The 17,002-nt window shown below is 40.4% G+C and overlaps 1 protein-coding gene across 1 annotated transcript in view; it reads right to left on the reverse strand.

Moving 5' to 3' along the window:
- The window catches only part of REELD1 (reeler domain containing 1), a 31,987-nt gene extending 16,320 nt beyond the window's left edge, over positions 1 to 15,667 (reverse strand). Inside the window, exon 1 of the mRNA XM_050791771.1 lies at positions 788 to 15,667. The gene's annotated coding sequence lies outside the window, so the exon portion shown is untranslated. The remainder of the gene's footprint in view (positions 1 to 787) is intronic.
- Positions 15,668 to 17,002: the final 1,335 nt, after the last annotated feature.

The raw sequence follows: 17,002 nt of genomic DNA on the forward strand, positions 1-17,002 counted from the left end.
TGGGCAATAAGGTGAAACCCTGTCTCTACTAAAATACAAAAAACTAGCTGGGCGTGGTGGCATGTGCCTGTAGCCACAGCTACTCGGGAGGCTGAGGCAGGAGAATTGCTTGAACCTGGGAGACGGAGGTTGCAGTGAGCTGAGATCGTGCCATTGCACTCCAGTCTGGGCAACAGAGCAAGACTCCATTTCCAAAAACAACAACAACAACAAAACCAGTTGTTTCTGTTTTGTTTTTTTTTTTATAGTTCTGTACACAGGCATTTTAGAAGTTTGGCTAATATTTTGACCTAAGGAGCAATGCAAGGCAAAAAAAAAAAAAAAAAAAAAAAAAAAGGCCCTCCCCTGTAGTCAGCTGGTTTTAAAAGGTAAAAATTAAATCCTGAAAATGTAGTGAAACTAGCTATCAAAACCATAGACTAAGGAAATAATCCATAAACCAAATAATCAAGTATCCTCCACTCCTATTGTCTCTTCACACACAACCACCTTTTACATTCACAAGCTAAAAGAAGACAGGAATATGATCTATACCTCAAATTTCTTAGATTTAAGAGTCCTTCAGACAATGCCTTTCTTTTCTAAGTTTGTTTTCTATGAAGCACTGAAGTCACACATCTCCATACTACAGGGAACCATTGCTAGGGCTTCTCAGACACATTAGGAGATAATGAAGATGAACTGTAAAAGCATTTTCTCAGTCAAGGGGGCTCAGGGTCCCTCTCATTTTCTTTCACAAGGGCCACATAGAAAATGCCCCTCGAATGCTGGGCATGGTGGTGCGCACCTCTAGTTCCAGCTGCTCGGGAGGCTGAGGCAGGAGGATCACTTGAATCCAGGAGGTTGAGGCTGCAGCCTGGGCACAGAGCAAGACCCTGTCTCTGAAAAGAAGAGAAAGAAATGAAATGAAAATGCTTCTCAAGCCCTTGCTGATGGCAAGTGGTCTACTTTCCAAAGGCAGATCAGACACAGGTGCCTACAAGGGAGGGGGAGTGAGTGCCTCGTCTCGCAGACTGCAGCCACAGCCCCACCTCCCACTCTCCTGCCTTAGGTTTCACCGTGTCCTCTTTCCCACCAGCATCTTGTCTACCTGAACGCTGAAGAACATCCACTTGGAGCTGAGCACAGTGGCTCACACCTGTAATCCCAGCATTTTGGGAGGGTGAGGCAGGAAGATCACTTGAAGCCAGAAGTTCAAAACCAGCCTGTGCATCATAGGGAGACCCCGTCTCTACAAAACTAAATAAATAAAAAGAAAACATCCACTTACCTAGGAACACACTTTTCTTCAGGCTTGATAGAACGGCTGCCTCCCTCAGAGTTGCAAACACATCCCTTACACAAAAGTATTTTCTTCTCCTTTCAGTTTTTCCTCTAATGGGGAGAGTAACAGCTGTTACCACTAATCCTCAGCATCTCCAGGAACTGTCCCTCAGTGTCCAAATCCAGCCTAAATCGTATTAGCACACACGCGCACACACGCACACGGTTTACAGTCGCATCATTGTTCAAACCTGTGTGAAGAACAAGAAAGAACCAGAACTGGTTTTGCATAGGACTAACACTGACATCCTTGGCAGAAGCCGGATGCCTCCATCTTGATCTCCCTGCCAAGGGGAGAATGTTTGAATGAAATGCGTCTCGGCATTCTTGGTTTCTTGAGTCAGTGTGGACTGAAGTTACTCTTGGTGAAGTAGAATTGATATGTTAGCCCAAGAGCAACGTTTGGTACAAAAAAAATAACACATGGCATAGGCACCTCCTGTATCAACTGCCTGAAAGCTGGAGTTCACATTTGCATGCATCTAAGAATCTGCTGAGACACCTGATAATACCACAGAGCCTATAGATCAGTGGTCCTCAAAGTGTGGTCCCCAGAGTGCAACACCAGCATCACCTAGAAGCTTGCAACATCAACAGTGAAGATAAAGAGGAATGGACTCAGGAGATCAGGTGGAGGTAGGATTTGGTGGCCGTTTGAATGCAAGGTGTCTGAGAGAATCCTAGGATTGATAGTCCTGGGTGATGTGGAGTAGGGGGCTGCAGAGAGAGCAATGTCCTGACTGTTAGGCCTTGTCTCCACTCAGAAAAGCCTAAAGATATGAGTGACTGAATAGGCAAGGCACTGGCTTAGGGACCAGGTTGCTAAGCCTTTCGTTGCAAGTGTAGATGAGACTATCTATCCTACAAACACCAAGGGAAGGTGGGCTTCCTTGGCCTAGGACTCCAGTATTCCCCACACCCAGAACAAAATAAAACAAATTCAATCTGGTTTCTCTAAGCCTCTATCCCACTAGGATGGAGGAAATCTCAATCTCCCACTGAGTCATGAGAAATTCTGGGAGGTCTAGAAAATTAGGGTACGTTCCTTCCATGGCTGCTGTTATGATAGTTTTCAGAGCTCATGTGGTCACTCGAAGACTGTTAGTTGGAAGGCTTCTATGCAAAAAACGGGCTCAGGTCTTCAGCAAGGCTGTGGCCTGGGTGCTGAGAGCTCAGCCTGCCAGGTGCACCCTGTGGCCTTCCCCTGCTGAGGTTCTTCCCACTCCCTCCACTGGGTCCTGACACAGATCTCTGCCCCTAGCAGGAAAGTGGCTAACCTCTTCTCCACTCCCCTCTGCTCCTGTCTCAGTCTTAGAGACAAAAGTGTCCCTCTTCTCCTTTTTATTTAACCTCACCCCTTTACCTTGGGCCACTTGGCATAATCCACCTACCACAGATACAGGGGTAATCTCCAACACCTCTGCTTTGGCCCTGAACCACAAACTCCCCGGATACAGGGATTCTCAAAAGGCCCAACTACCAATTAGAATGAGGAGGGGAGTGCAAAGGTAGAGAGAGTGCACCTATGTGGCTCAATAAATAATCCTGCCATTTGCTCATGTAATATTTCTTGTTGAAAACAGGAGGACACCTTATCTTAGACATGGCCTTATCCTGCCCACCACACCCACAGCCTCTGCTGAGCCAGCACCCCATCTTATGCCACTCTCCCCACAAAGCTGATTGTACCAGGGTGGGTACTCATCACAGAGGAGGGCTCTGCTGACTCAGGGCTGAGCCAGAAACTCTCCCTGGGAATCTGACCGAGAACACATAGAAGGCTACTCTAATCCAGCGCTGGTCAACAGAAATAGAATGCAAGTCACACAAGCAATTTAAAATTTTCTAGGCCGGGCAGAGTGGCTCATGCCTGTAATCCCAGCACTTTGGGAGGCTGAGACGGGCAGATCACCTGAGGTCAGGGGTTCAAGACCAGCCTGACCAACATGGTGAAACCCCGTCCTTACCAAAAAATACAAAAATTAGCTAGGCATGGTGGCACGTGCCTGTAGTTCTAGCTAGTCGGGAGGCTAAGGCAGGAAAATTGCTTGAACCTGGGAGGTGGAGGTTGCAGTGAGCTGGGATTGCGCCATTGCGCTCCAGCCTGGGCGACAGAGTGAGACCCTATCTCTAAAACAAACAACAAAAAAAAATGGACTAGCCTTATTTTTAAAAAACATGAAAAGGAAAAAATGACATTTGCTTTAATAATAAATTTAGTCAATTCAATATATTGAAAACATTTCACATGCAATCAGCATATAAAAAAAGGTATTTTGCATTCTTTTTTCACAGTGAGTCTTTGATATCCAGTGGTATTTTACACTTACAGCACGTCTCAATTCAGACTAGACCCATCTCTAGTGCTCAGGAGCCACATGTGGTAAGCTGCTACCATATCTATATGAAGGAAGGTGGTTGAGCCACAGGTTGTGGTGTGGGCTCAGATCTGAGGGCCATATTGTACACGTGCAGGGTGTGTAAGAAGCACTGAGGGGATAGGATGGTAACTAAACATAACAGCATATTTATACAGTGCTTGCATAGTACCACACACTATTCTAGTCAGCTAGTTGGCAAATTACCTCATCGACACAGCAACACAATGAGGTCTGCACTATTATTATCTCATTTTATTGATAAGGAAACTGAGTCACAGTGTTTCTGTAACTTGCCAAAAGTTCCCACAGCATTCAGGCAGTGATAGGTAAGGTTTTTCCCTACAGTTTTGCCGTAGAATAGCTTTGTAACATACTCTACAAAATGAGGATAACTGCAGTTCCTGTACCTGCATCCCGAAGTGCTGGTGAAGTTTCAATGAGGTAATAAATAATAAGCAGTTGGCACTTAGTATGGGGTGTGAGACAAAGGAAGGGCTCAACACCTGTTTTGTGTGGGGAAAGAGAAAGCTGGCTGAGCCACAGACAGGGTTGGTGCCCACCAGGGAGATGAGGCGGTGAGAGAGCGTGGTTGTGAGCAAGACCATGAGCTAAGCCCAAAGCCCGAGAGAGCAGTGAGTTGGCCTCCAATCCCGGCCCACAAGAAGGAGACTCAGCTGTGTGCACCCGGAAAGCAAGAAAATACTGTGTTTTGTTTGCTTTTTGCTTTTTTTAAAAATTTGTTTCGTGAATCTGCTTGAGGTCATCTAACACTTGCAATTTGGCTGGACTTGATATATTAATGTGACTGAATCTGTTACATTAACATCCCCTGGCCCTGAGTAGAACAGTTATATTAATGTCATACCAAGGGAAAGTCTTGGGGTGGGTTTTACGGTTATAAATCAGATACTCTGTGCCCTTCGGTAAATCACTTAACTTCTCTGGGTTGCCTCAGGTATAAAATAAAAAGGTTTGAATTAAATAATCTCTTCAATTTCTTCCAGCAAGAAAACGATACATATTTTTAAGGTTTTATTTTAGTTATAAAGGCATAAGAATGAGCTACTCTTAAAACATCTTGAGATGGAATGCATTAAAGTCTAGCACATAATTATAACCTGCATTGATGCCATCCCACACTCACTCCTGGTTTAAGAGTCTGCCTTGGAAAAGTTTGCAAATGAAGGAGTAATCTGTTGAGCTCACTATTCTAGTCCTGTTTCCTGCTCCTTCACTCCAGAAGACAAGTGGACATTTTCTTCATTTTCAAAGATCTTGGAGATGAAGATCATGGCTTTGGTAACTCATGAACAGCCTTTCCTATCCAAACGTTTTTCCTACCTTGGTAATGACTTCCTGCTGAGATTGACTAGTGTTTTTACGTAGTAATCTGCTATTCCAGTATCATCATTGTGATGAGCATTTTAATGTTTAGATAGATGTTTTTAAAATACCTAAAGATTTCTGGAGTGCTGGGATAATCCATGTAAGAGAAAATACTCACGATTCTCTTTAAACTCTACATAAAAGTGGGGAGTCAATGGTCATTCACATAGGTTTAGCAGGTCTGCTGACTTTTGTGTCATCCTCCATGCTACTGTGCACTTTCTGCCATTAAAAAAAAAAAAAAAAAACTTGAGTGCCTTTTTTTTTTTTTCTTTTGAGACAAGGTCATCCAGGCTGGAGTGCAATGGTGCAATCACATCTCACTGCAGCCTCAACTCCCAGGCTCAGGTGATCCTCTAGCCTCAGCCTCCTGAGTAGCTGGGACTATAGGCACATGCCACCACTCCTGGCTAATTTCTATATTTTTTGTAGAGACGGAGTTTCACCACATTGCTTAGGCTAGTCTCAAACTCCTGGTTGGGCTCAAGCAATCCTCCTGCTTCGGCTCAAGCAATCCTCCTGCTTCTGCCTCCTGAAGTCTTGGCATTACAGGTGTGAGCACTGTGCCTGGCCTAGTGCTTTTATTCTACCCAATAATCCTCCCCTTCATCATCCCTGTTCAAGAACAGTACATTCAAACAGGATTTTTAAGCTAATTAATAACATTTGAATTCTTACTATTTGTAAAGCAACTTGCAAGAGAGTCTGCTGATAAAGTATTGGCAGAATCCTCTCCCTAGAAGCTGACATTTTACTTGGGGTGAGGTAGCAAGGTACAGAAGAAAGAGCTCTGAAGTCAGACAGCAAACTAGTTATGTGACCTTGGAAAGTTAATGCTGGTGAGCCTCAGTTTTACCATCTGCAAAATGGGGAGACTATTAGATTTCTCACAAAGATGTTGTAAGGACTAGATGCTCTAGCAGTGATGCACAGCAGTAAACAAGCTATGATCAGAAGAGAGATAAAAGCCAGGTTACCAGAGTCTGAGATATCAGAATATTTCAAGTAGAATCCGGAAAATATGGTTGATTTTAGAGGTTAGTTGGAGTTTAGATAGATGGAGATGGGTAACAGGATATTCAAAGCAAGAGAGAGCTTAAACAAAGGTGTGAACACTAGCTGTGTTTGTTGTAATTATCCAGACATAAAATGAGGCCCATTTGACATAGGATAGTCGGGACTGAGATGTTGAGAGAGTAAATGGAAGTAAGACTTGGAGACTATTTGTATGGAGGCAAAGGAGGGGTCAAAAATTGGCATTTAGGGAGTCTGGACAGATAAACTATAATCTATGTCCAAAAGAGGGAAGTTGGTGGCATTCAATTTTAGTTACGCTGGAAATGTACTCTGAGCATTGATTCATTCCTTCAGCCAACCTTTATTAAATGCCTACTAAGTGCAGGCCATGGGCTCCAGGCAGGGGATATAAAGATGAGTAACACATAGTCTTCACCCCTCCAGGGGTGGTAAAGGAGAGTAGTGCATCAGTAGATAACTGCAAAACAATGAGATAAATGATTAGAGAAATATGATCATGTGTTGTTACAGCAGGACAGAAAAAGCATTACCTGGAGTTGATTAAGAGGCTCTTTTTCCCTTTTCAAAGCCTAAACATTCATATCTTGTGACCGCATGCAAAAATGAGCCTCAAAGATTGGTATTGAATAATTCTGGGGACTTCTATTATACATATATGAATGTTTTATAGTATCTTTTTAGGATCCTACACCATGTATACCCATTATCCTTGTGTAGGCACTTGATCCCATACACTGCCCTGGATTGCAGCTGATCAGCTTTAAGCCTGCCATCTTTCCTACTGACCTAGCTCTAAATCCTTGGAGGGTAGGAATTGTCTTAAAATTGCCAAGCTTGGATGCATAGCACAGCACTATGCACATCGTAAGTTATCTGTGAAATAATGTAGCATAGACCTATGCTATGAAGACAAAGGTACATGGATCTCTCTGTTCAGAACTCTATGTGTTCCACTTATTTTAATGCATCCTTCTTCCAACCTTTCCAAGGATAATATATTCCATGTATTGAACTCTTACCATGTGCCAGGCACACAGCTAACACTGAACATGTATGAACTCACTTAATCCTCACAATGATCGTATAAAATATGTTCTAATTCCATTTCCATTTCCACTTTACGGATGAGAAAAGTAAGGCACAGAAAGATTAAAGCAACTTGTTTGAAGTCACATTGCCCATGAATGAAGGCACTAAATTTCAAACCCCTGCACAGTAGCTCTGGAGCCTGTGCCCCTAACTTCTAAGCTGTTACAATGGCCTTTGTATAGTCATGAACATGGAAACATACAGAAAAAGGGATGTGGGATGGTTACAAAAAGCTAATTAAGGATGGGAGACAAGACTTTGGTTTCCTGCTTCTCTGACAGGGACCAGGGTTTGGAGGGCCACTCTGAGTAAGTAAGAAATCTAGCCGAAACTTTCTTTCTCTGCAGACCTCACAGCCTAACCCTGCAAACCTACCAGAAGCAGGCAAACTGATTTTGGGACCCACTACTTCAAATCAAGAAGGTAAAAGCTAGTTCAGGGTAACTGGACTTCAGGAGTCCTCAATATTGAACAATGTCAAATGTTTGTCCTTCCTTCCATCCATGGCAGGTTTTCTCAAATTAAAGAACATTTAAAACTTGTAAGGATATATTTTCTTTTCTTCCTTCTCTCTCTTTTTAAAAGTAAAGAATGCAGCATTATGGTTGAGTATCTAAATGTCATCCTTTATTTTCTCACCGTCCACACTGCCCTTTGATCACCCATCACAGAAGCAGTCACAACAAACAGGGTTTACTCTCCTTTAAAGAGGCAATCCAAACCTCTTACCCACTCTGCAGCAAGAAGCAGCTAATTGTCTGGTTAGTCCCCACTCTCCCTTGGCAATGGGGAAATACTAAAATCTTTGAATGAGAAAGTCCTTCATCAAACTTTTTAATTATGAAACATTTTTTCAAGGAACCTGCAAATACCAAACTCCAAAAATGTTTCTCTGGTTCACGTTCATGGACCATTTCTGCAGGACCAATTCCTTGTTTTGCTCTAAGACTCAGCTCCAGAGCTGGATCCACATTTCCCTCAAACCAGCTGCAAGTCTGCCATCACAGCCCTTTCTTTTACTAAACAGACATCTAAAACCGACAGGCCTCTTTCACCACCTCCTGTGAAACAGCAATAGAGTCAACTTCTCGGGCAGCACCCCAAAGCCGTGAAACGTTACGCCAGCACTTACTGCTAGGATCTAAGCCAGTTCTCCTGGGAGCAAACTGCCTGGTGACACAGAATCCCAGGAGCCCTCTTAGCACACTGCCAGTATGTGAGTGGCCCCAGCTTAATGAGTTTGAGGCACCTCAGGGAATTTAATCATTTGTTTCCAACCATCCAGCAAGCAGTCTAGAAAAGCTGGAAGTAGAAATACCAGATTTCCCAATTCCCCTTCAGTGCTTCACAATTTGTTCCCATAAAAACCCTTCAGTAACGTGAGCAAAATCCACATGGCAATAGATCCCTTAAGAGTTTAACAGGTCTACCATAGGCCAAGCCAATGAAACTTCTGTAACATCATCTTTTCACTAAACACCATGTTGACTGGTTTCCCTATCTCACAAGATAGGGGAGCAGCAACGATTAGCATAAGTTCTACTCCTCCCACCAAAGCACCTGCACTTTCCCCCACAAAGCCCAATTCACACGTCTCTGATGGAAGAATCTATAGGTAAGCAGAAAATACTACTTGAAATAGTTTAAGTTTATACAAAATTCTTATATGATAGTCCTTAGTATATTTTGCTTTTCTTTTTTCTTCAATTTTTACTTTAGGTTCAGGGGTACATGTGTAGCTTTGTTACATAGTTAAACTCGTGTCATGAGGGTCTGTTGTACAGATTATTTCATCACCCAGGTATTGAGTCCAGTACCCAATAGTTATTTTTTCTGCTTTTACCACTCGTGAGAGTTAATTTTATGTGTCAACAGAAACCAGATAGCTGGCTAGACATTATCTCTACGTGTGTCTGTGAGGGTGTTTTTGGAAGAGATTAGTATTTGAGTGGATGGGCTGAGTAGATTGCCCTCTCCAGTGTGTGGGGGCCTCATTCAGTCCACTGAGGACCTCCTTAGAACAAAAGGGCTGAGAACAGTTGAACTGATTCTCTGACTGTCGAGCGGGAGCATTGAGCTTCTCCTGCCCTCAGAGATTCTGATTCTCAGGCCTTGGCACTCAAACTGGAATCTATACCGGTGACTCTTGGACTCTCAGGCCTTCAAACGACACCACTGGCTTTCCTGGGTCTCTGGCTTATAGAGAGCAGATCATGGAACTTCTCAGTTTCCAAGATCACATCAGCCAATACCTTATAACCAATCTCTTTCTCTATATCTATACAGGCATAACTCAGAGGTATAGCAGGTTTGGTTGGGTCCAGATCACCACAATAAAGCAAACATCACAATAGAGTGACACAATATTTTTGGCTTCCCAGTGCATATAAAAGTTATGTTTATACTATACTACAGTCCTTAAAGTGTATAATAACATTATTTCTAAAAAAATGATGTACATACCTTAATATGAAAATACTTCATTGCCAAAAAATGCTAATGCTCATCTGAGCCTTCAGCGAGTCATGATCTTTTTGCTGTTGGAGGGTTTTGCCTCGATGCTGATGGCTGCTGACAGATCAGAGTGGTGGTTGCTGAAAGCTGAGGTGGTTGTGACAATTTCTTAAAATAAGACAATAAAATTTGCCACATTGATGGACTCTTCCTTTCCCCAAAGATTTCTCTATAGCATGCAATGCTGTTTAATAGCATTTTACCCACAGTAGAACTTCTCAAAATTGGAGTCAGTCCTCTCAAATTCTGCCTCAGCTTTATCAATCAACTTTATGTAATATTCCAAAGCCGTGGCATCATTTCAACAATGTTCAAAGCCGATTCCATCTCATGAAACCATTTTCTTTGCTCATCCATAAGAAGCAACTCCTCATCCATTAGAGTTTTATCATGAGATTGCAGCAATTCTGTTACATCTTTAGACTCCACTTCTAATTCTAGTTCTTTTGCTATTTCTACCACATCTGCAATGACTTCCTCCAGTAAAGTCTTGAACCCTCAAAATCATCCATAACAGTTAGAATCACATTCTTCCAAACTCCTGTTACTGTTGATATTTTGACCTCCTCCCATGAATCTTTAATGTTCTTAATGGTATCCAAAATAGTGAATCCTTTCTAGAAGGTTTTCAATTTACTTTGCCCAGATTCATCAAAAGAATCACAATCTATGGCAGCAATAACTTTGTGAAATCTATTTCTTAAATAATAAGACTTGAAAGTGGAAATTGTTCCTTGATCCACGGGCCACAGAATGGATGTTGTGTTAGCGGGCATGAAAACACTAATCTCTTTGCATATCTTTGTCAGAGCTCTTGGATGACTGAGTGCATTGCCAATGAGCAGTAATATTTTGATACAAATATTTTTTTTCTGAGCAGTTGGTATCAACGGTGAGCTAAGATATTCAGTAAACAATACTTTAAACAGAAGTGCTGTCATCAAGGCTTTATTGCTCCATTATAGAGCACAGGCAGGGTAGATTTAGTATATAACTCTTAAGGGCCCTAGGATTTTCAAATGATAAATGAGCATTGACTTTAACTTAAAAGTCATAAGCCACATTAGCCCAAACAAGAGAGTCAGCCTGCTTTCTGAAGCTCTGAAGCCAGGTATTGACTTCTCTTCTCTAGCTATGAAAGTCCCAGGTGGCATCTTCCTAAAATAGAAGGCTGTTTTGCCTACATTGAAAATCTGTTGTTCAGTGGAGTCACCTTCATCAGTTATCTTCTAGATCTCCTGGATAACTTGTCGCAGTTTCTGTATCAGCACTTTCTGCCTCACCTTGTGCTTTTATGTTATGGAGATGACTCCTTCCTTAGCCCTCATGAACCAACCTCTACTAGCTTCAAATTTTTCTTCTGCAGCTTCCTCACCTCTTTCAGCCTTCGTGGAATTGAAGAGCATTAGGGCCTTTCTCTGGATTAGGCTTTAGCTTAGGAGAATGATGTGGTTTGATCTTCTATCCAGACCACTAAAACTTCCTCTATATGAGCAATAAGGCTGTTTTGATTTCTTATCATTCATGTGTCCACTGGAGTAGCTAGCACTTTTAATTTCCTTTAAGAACTTTTCCTTTGGATTTGAAATTTGGCTGTCTGGTGCATGAGGCCTAGCTTTTAGTCTATCTCAATTTTCAACATGCCTGCCTCACTAAGCTTAATCATTTTTAGATTTAAAGAGTCCTTTAATTCCTCCTTTCAGTTGATCACTTAAATGCCATTGTAGGATTATTAATTGGCCTAATCTCAATATTCTCATGTCTTAAGGAATAGGGAGGACCAAGGATAAGGAGAGAGATGGGGGAATGGCTGGTTGGTGGAGCAGTCAGAACAGATACAGTTATTGATTAAGTTTGCCATTTGACATGAGTGCAGTTAATGGTGCACCAAGAGAATTACAATAGTCACAACAAAGATCACTGATTAGAGATCATCATAACAGATATAATAATAATGAAAAAGTTTGAAATATTGTGAGAATTACCAAAATGTGACACAAAGATACGAAGTGAACACATGCTATTGGAAACTGTCACTCATAGACTTGCTCAACACACAGTTGCTACAAACCACCCATTTGTAAAAAACACATTTGCAAAGCACAAAAGGAGGTATACCTATACTTCTATCTCTATCTCTCTCTATCTCTATCTCCATCTCCATCTCCATCTCCATCTATACAGTAGTTCCCCCTTATCCAAGGGGATATATTCCATGACCTTTAGTGGATACCTGAAACCACAGACAGTACCGAACCTGACTGTCATCAATCAGAACATATTTCTACTCACATCTTCTATCCACAAATTGAATATCTTTTCCATCTTAACTAAGCACTTATTATGTACTGTGGCCATAACTTTTATAGTTTGAGGTATGAGAGCAAAACTAGCATGAATTTCTTTTTCCTTCTGTACAATTTTACAGATAGATATATTCTTATCTTAGATTTTAGGAACCTCAGTATATGATTTTTTTTTTCTTTCCTTATTGAGAATTTTCTTCTTTTCACTTAAAGGAAGCACTTTACAGCTTCTCTTTGGCATATCCGAATTACCACCATCACTACTCTTGGACTTTGGGGCCATTATGAAATCAAATAAGGCTTCTTTGAATACAAGCACTGCAATACTGTGACAGTTGATCTGGTGATTGAGATGGCCACCAAGTGACTAATGGGTAGGTAGTGTCTATGGCATGAATATGCTGGACAAACGGATGACTCACGTCCACGTGGGATGGAGTGGGACAGCACAAGATTTCACCATGCTCAGAACAGGGCACACTTAAAACCTATGAAGTGTTTATCTCTGGAATTTCCCATGTAATATTTTCAGACCATGGCTGATACAGATAGCTAAAACCACAATGAAACCACGGATAGGAATGGAGTACTATATTTCTCTATATAGGCACATCTAGATCTATATCTGTCTATCTCCTGTTGGTTTTGTTTCCTGGAGAACCCTAATATATCATGTGTTACTATTTTATTTTTACTAGATTTTAAAAGTGGCTTAGATCCATTAAAAATGGACCATTGGCCCATACTCTGAGCTTCCTGGCAGATAAGTAAAAATGGTAAACATAATCAGCTGCCTATTTCTCATTACCTTTAGGGACCATATACAGAAAAACTGGTTAAAATAACACAAAGACAACTAGATACATTCTATACTGGCTGCAGAACGTCCCCTAAAGGATGCTGTCAGCTCTGTCATGTCACCTGGACAGGGGTTCCCTATGGCTTCCCTCCAGCACTGTGTGAGAAAGGTGTGGCGGGCATGCACCTCTGGCCTGTGGGTGACCAGCCACTGGGAGGAGCAGGCAGATGACTGCATGACAGAATATGATGAAAAGTGATCTTGACAGCCCAGAGCAATGAGCTGAATCTAACAAGATGAAATTAAACAAGGACAAATGTTAAGTGCGTTTCTTAGGTAAGAAAAAACCAATGGCTTAAAGCCAGGATGGAGGAGATAGGGCTCACAAGCAGGCACTTAAAAACAAAACAAAACAAAACAAACCTTTAGGGTTTTAAGCTTAAAATATGCCACAAAGAAACAGAACAAAAAAAGGTTTTAGGGGCAATTTTGTCTCCTGAACAAGGGATATAATTGTCCCATTACACTCTGAGATTACTAGTCTACACTTGAAATTACCTGAACACACTACTTTATTTCTATGGAAAATAGGGTGTATGTCAATATTAAACTCAATTTTTGAAAAGGCAGAGAAATCATCAATAAGCTCCTTCACCTAACACAGCTCCTCTCATTGCGTGCATGTTATTTTTCATGTTGCATGCTGTACTTTAAATGAACATACAGTTGAAAATAGAATAAATGTACAAAACGGGAGTGTACTCTGAAGAGAGCAACCAGGGTGGTGTATGGACTCCAAAATTATGCATTTGTGAAGAGCAGTTGAAACAAGGAGTTTCATCTTGAGGACAGAAGATTCATAATAGCTTCCTAAAATATCTGAAGGGTTGACAACAAAAGATTAGGTTTGTTTAAGGTAAACTTAAGGGTTATAAAGAATAGTGTTTGTAAAATCTTCGGAGTTTTTAATATGCCTTCTATTTTAAAAAATCAATTTTACCCTCATAAAAGGTATGGAAAATATTGATATGTTATTAAAAAATATTGCCATTTTTACAGATAAGAAAAATTTTAGATTAAAGAGGTAAAATGATTTGAGCAAGATCTTATGACCAGTATGTGGCAAGGATGAGACACAAACCAAGGTGCTCAAGCTACAGTGAGACAAATCTAAATTCCCTATTAAAAGAAAAATATCTCCCTATGAGCCAGATGTGTACAAAGACACAAAGGATACCCCCCAGATTTCCTTGTAGATAGTATCTGTAAATGAGGCAACGAAAGAAAGGTATTTAAGTATTGGTCATAGCAGTGGATTTCAAAATTTTCGACCACAACCTATAGTACAAAATATGTTTTTTATCAGCCCCAAGTGCACCCACACCAAGAATAAAATGGAAGCACATTTAACACAATAATACTAAATGCTATAAATGGTGTACATTGATTTGCTTCCATTTTTTTGTTGATGACCTTCAACCATTAAATTGATTTCATTTCCCATGCCATATTATGCAGACTGAAAAACACTGAACTAGAGAACTACTTTGTGGGACTTCTTGGGTGGGCTAGAAGACCAAACATTTCTTCCAACAATGAGATTCAGTAATTCTGGGTCTCCCCAAACTGTGTTATATAGCTTTTTAAAAAAATCCTAAATTGAAATGCCTTTTGTCTCCAGCTTATTGCTTTCATTCTCTTATTCCAGCTTATTTAATTTTTTTGCTGTTGATTATATTATTCCTAGTATTATCCATCCTTCCTTATACTACATAATGTGAAAAATCTTTGATTCCTTTACCTGGGAATTGATGAAAATAACAAACTCTATAGAACCAAGTACAGGAGCTTGTGATACATTTTAAGTACAGTTGCCCACATAGCTGTATTTATGTGCACTGCCCTTTCTTTTCCAAGCAGTTATAAATCCTCAGTCATACTAACAACTACTCTATTTTATTTTTGTACACATAGTTAAGAAATCTTGTTCAATGTGTTGCTAAGATTAAGTGAGACCATACTATAACATAGGGTGGTTGGTTCTGAGGATTAAATGAGACAGTTTATACTGAGTGTTGCAGACATATAGCATCTGGAACAAAGAAACTGCTCAGTAGTTGTTACCCAGGATGATGATGATACTGGCATCAATGATGACGATGATGTTACAATTACGATATTCTTCTAGTTTAGTAGTGTAGAAGGTATAGGTTCTACATAGTTTAATAGGTATAGTTTCTAGACCTATGAAAATATTCTGTGGTCTTGACATGCCTTCTTTAAGTGAACCCATATTGGCTCCTAATACCACAACTTTTTTTTTCTACATATTTTCTACTTCTCTTGAGTATTCATGGTTTTTGCATCAAGGTTACTGGTCTGTTGTTTCCCTGCCTTTTCTTCCTTTTTAAAACCAGGGCATTTATTTGCTCATGTCTCGTTTTCCTCACTGTCTCACAGGCTCCTAACGGTGTTTCCTGTGTCAACTGCAAGTCGCTTTGTGCAGTGTGATGTCATCAGTGCCCCTGGAGACTTAACTTACAGGAGCTCCAGTCTTCTTTTTTTGGTGGATTATGTTTCTCCCCTAGAAATATTTTCAGCTTGGAGATGATTCTTTTTGAAGGATAAAGAAACAAAATAAGACCCGAGTGGCCCGGCCTCCACGCCATCTGTTAACACCAGGCTATTCTCATTAACGAGTGGCCTTGTCCCTTTGTTGTTCACTTTATTCTGAAAAGCCTCAGCATGTCTGGGAGTTTGGGCTTTTCTTTAAGTAATTATTTTAAATTTTAATTAACAAATAATAATTGTATATATATTTATAGGATACAATATGATGTTTTGATGTTTACATTGTGATATGATTAAATCAAGCTAATTAACAAATACATCACCTAACACATCATTTTTTTGTGAAAACATTTAAAATATATTCTTTTAGTAATTTTGAAATATACATTATTATACATTCTGTGCAATAGATCACTAAAGCTTATCCCTCCCAATTGAAATTTTGTACCTTTTGATCAGCATCTCCCTATTACCCATCCACCCCTTTCCCCTGCCTCTGGTAACCACCATTCCATTCCTTACTTCTGAGTTGGACTTTTTTAGATTCCACTTATAAGTGAGATCACGCAGTATTTGTCTTCCTTTGCCTGGCTTGTTTTACTTAGCATAACGTCCTCCAGGATCACCCATGTTGTTACAAACGACGGAATTTCTTTCTCTTTTAAGGCTGAATAGTACTCCATTGTATATATATATGCCACATTTTCTTTATCCATTCATCCGTTGATGGACACTTAGGTTCCTCCCTTATCTTGGCTATTGTGAATAATTCTGCAATGGACACAGGAGTGCAGAGATCTCTTCAGCATACTGATTTCAATTCCTTTTGATATGTACCCAGAAGGGGATTGCTGGATCATATGGGTAGTTCTATTTTTTGTTTTCTGAGAAACCTTGATACTGCTTTCCGTAATGGCTGTATTAATTTACATTCCCACCAACAGTGCACTAGGATTCCCTTTTCTCCGCACCCTCACCAACACATGTTATCTTTCAACTTTTCGATAATAGCCATTCTGGAAGGTGTGAGGTGATATATTATCGTGGTTTTAACTTGCATTGCCTGATAATTGCTGATGATGAGCATGTTTACTGTTGGCCACTTGTATGTCTTCTTTTGAGAAATGTCTCTTTAGGTCCTTTGTCCATTTTTAAATTGGGTTCTTTTTTTTTGCTATTAAGTTGTTTGAGTTCCTTATATATTTTGGATATTATCCCCTTACACTTACATGGTTTGTAAATATTTTCTCCCAATCTATGGATTGTCTCTTCACTCTATTGTTTGCTTTGCTGTGCAGAAGCTGTTTAGTTTGATGTAATCTCATTTATTTTTGCTTCTGTTGCCTATGCTTTTGGGGTCATATCCAAGAAATCTTTGCCCAGACCAATGTTATGGAGTATTTCCCTTATGTTTTCATCTAGTAGTTTTATAGTTTCAAGTCTAACTGATCAATGAACTTAGTAAAGTTGCAGGATACAAAATCAACACACAAAAATCAGTAGTATTTCTGGCTGGGCACAGTGGCTCATACCTGTAATCCACACATTTTGGGAGGCTAAGGCAGGTTAATTACTTAATTCCAGGAGTTTGATAC

The sequence above is a fragment of the Macaca thibetana genome, chromosome 5 (genome assembly GCF_024542745.1).
Source record: "Macaca thibetana thibetana isolate TM-01 chromosome 5, ASM2454274v1, whole genome shotgun sequence".
Taxonomy (NCBI): Eukaryota; Metazoa; Chordata; class Mammalia; order Primates; family Cercopithecidae; genus Macaca; species Macaca thibetana.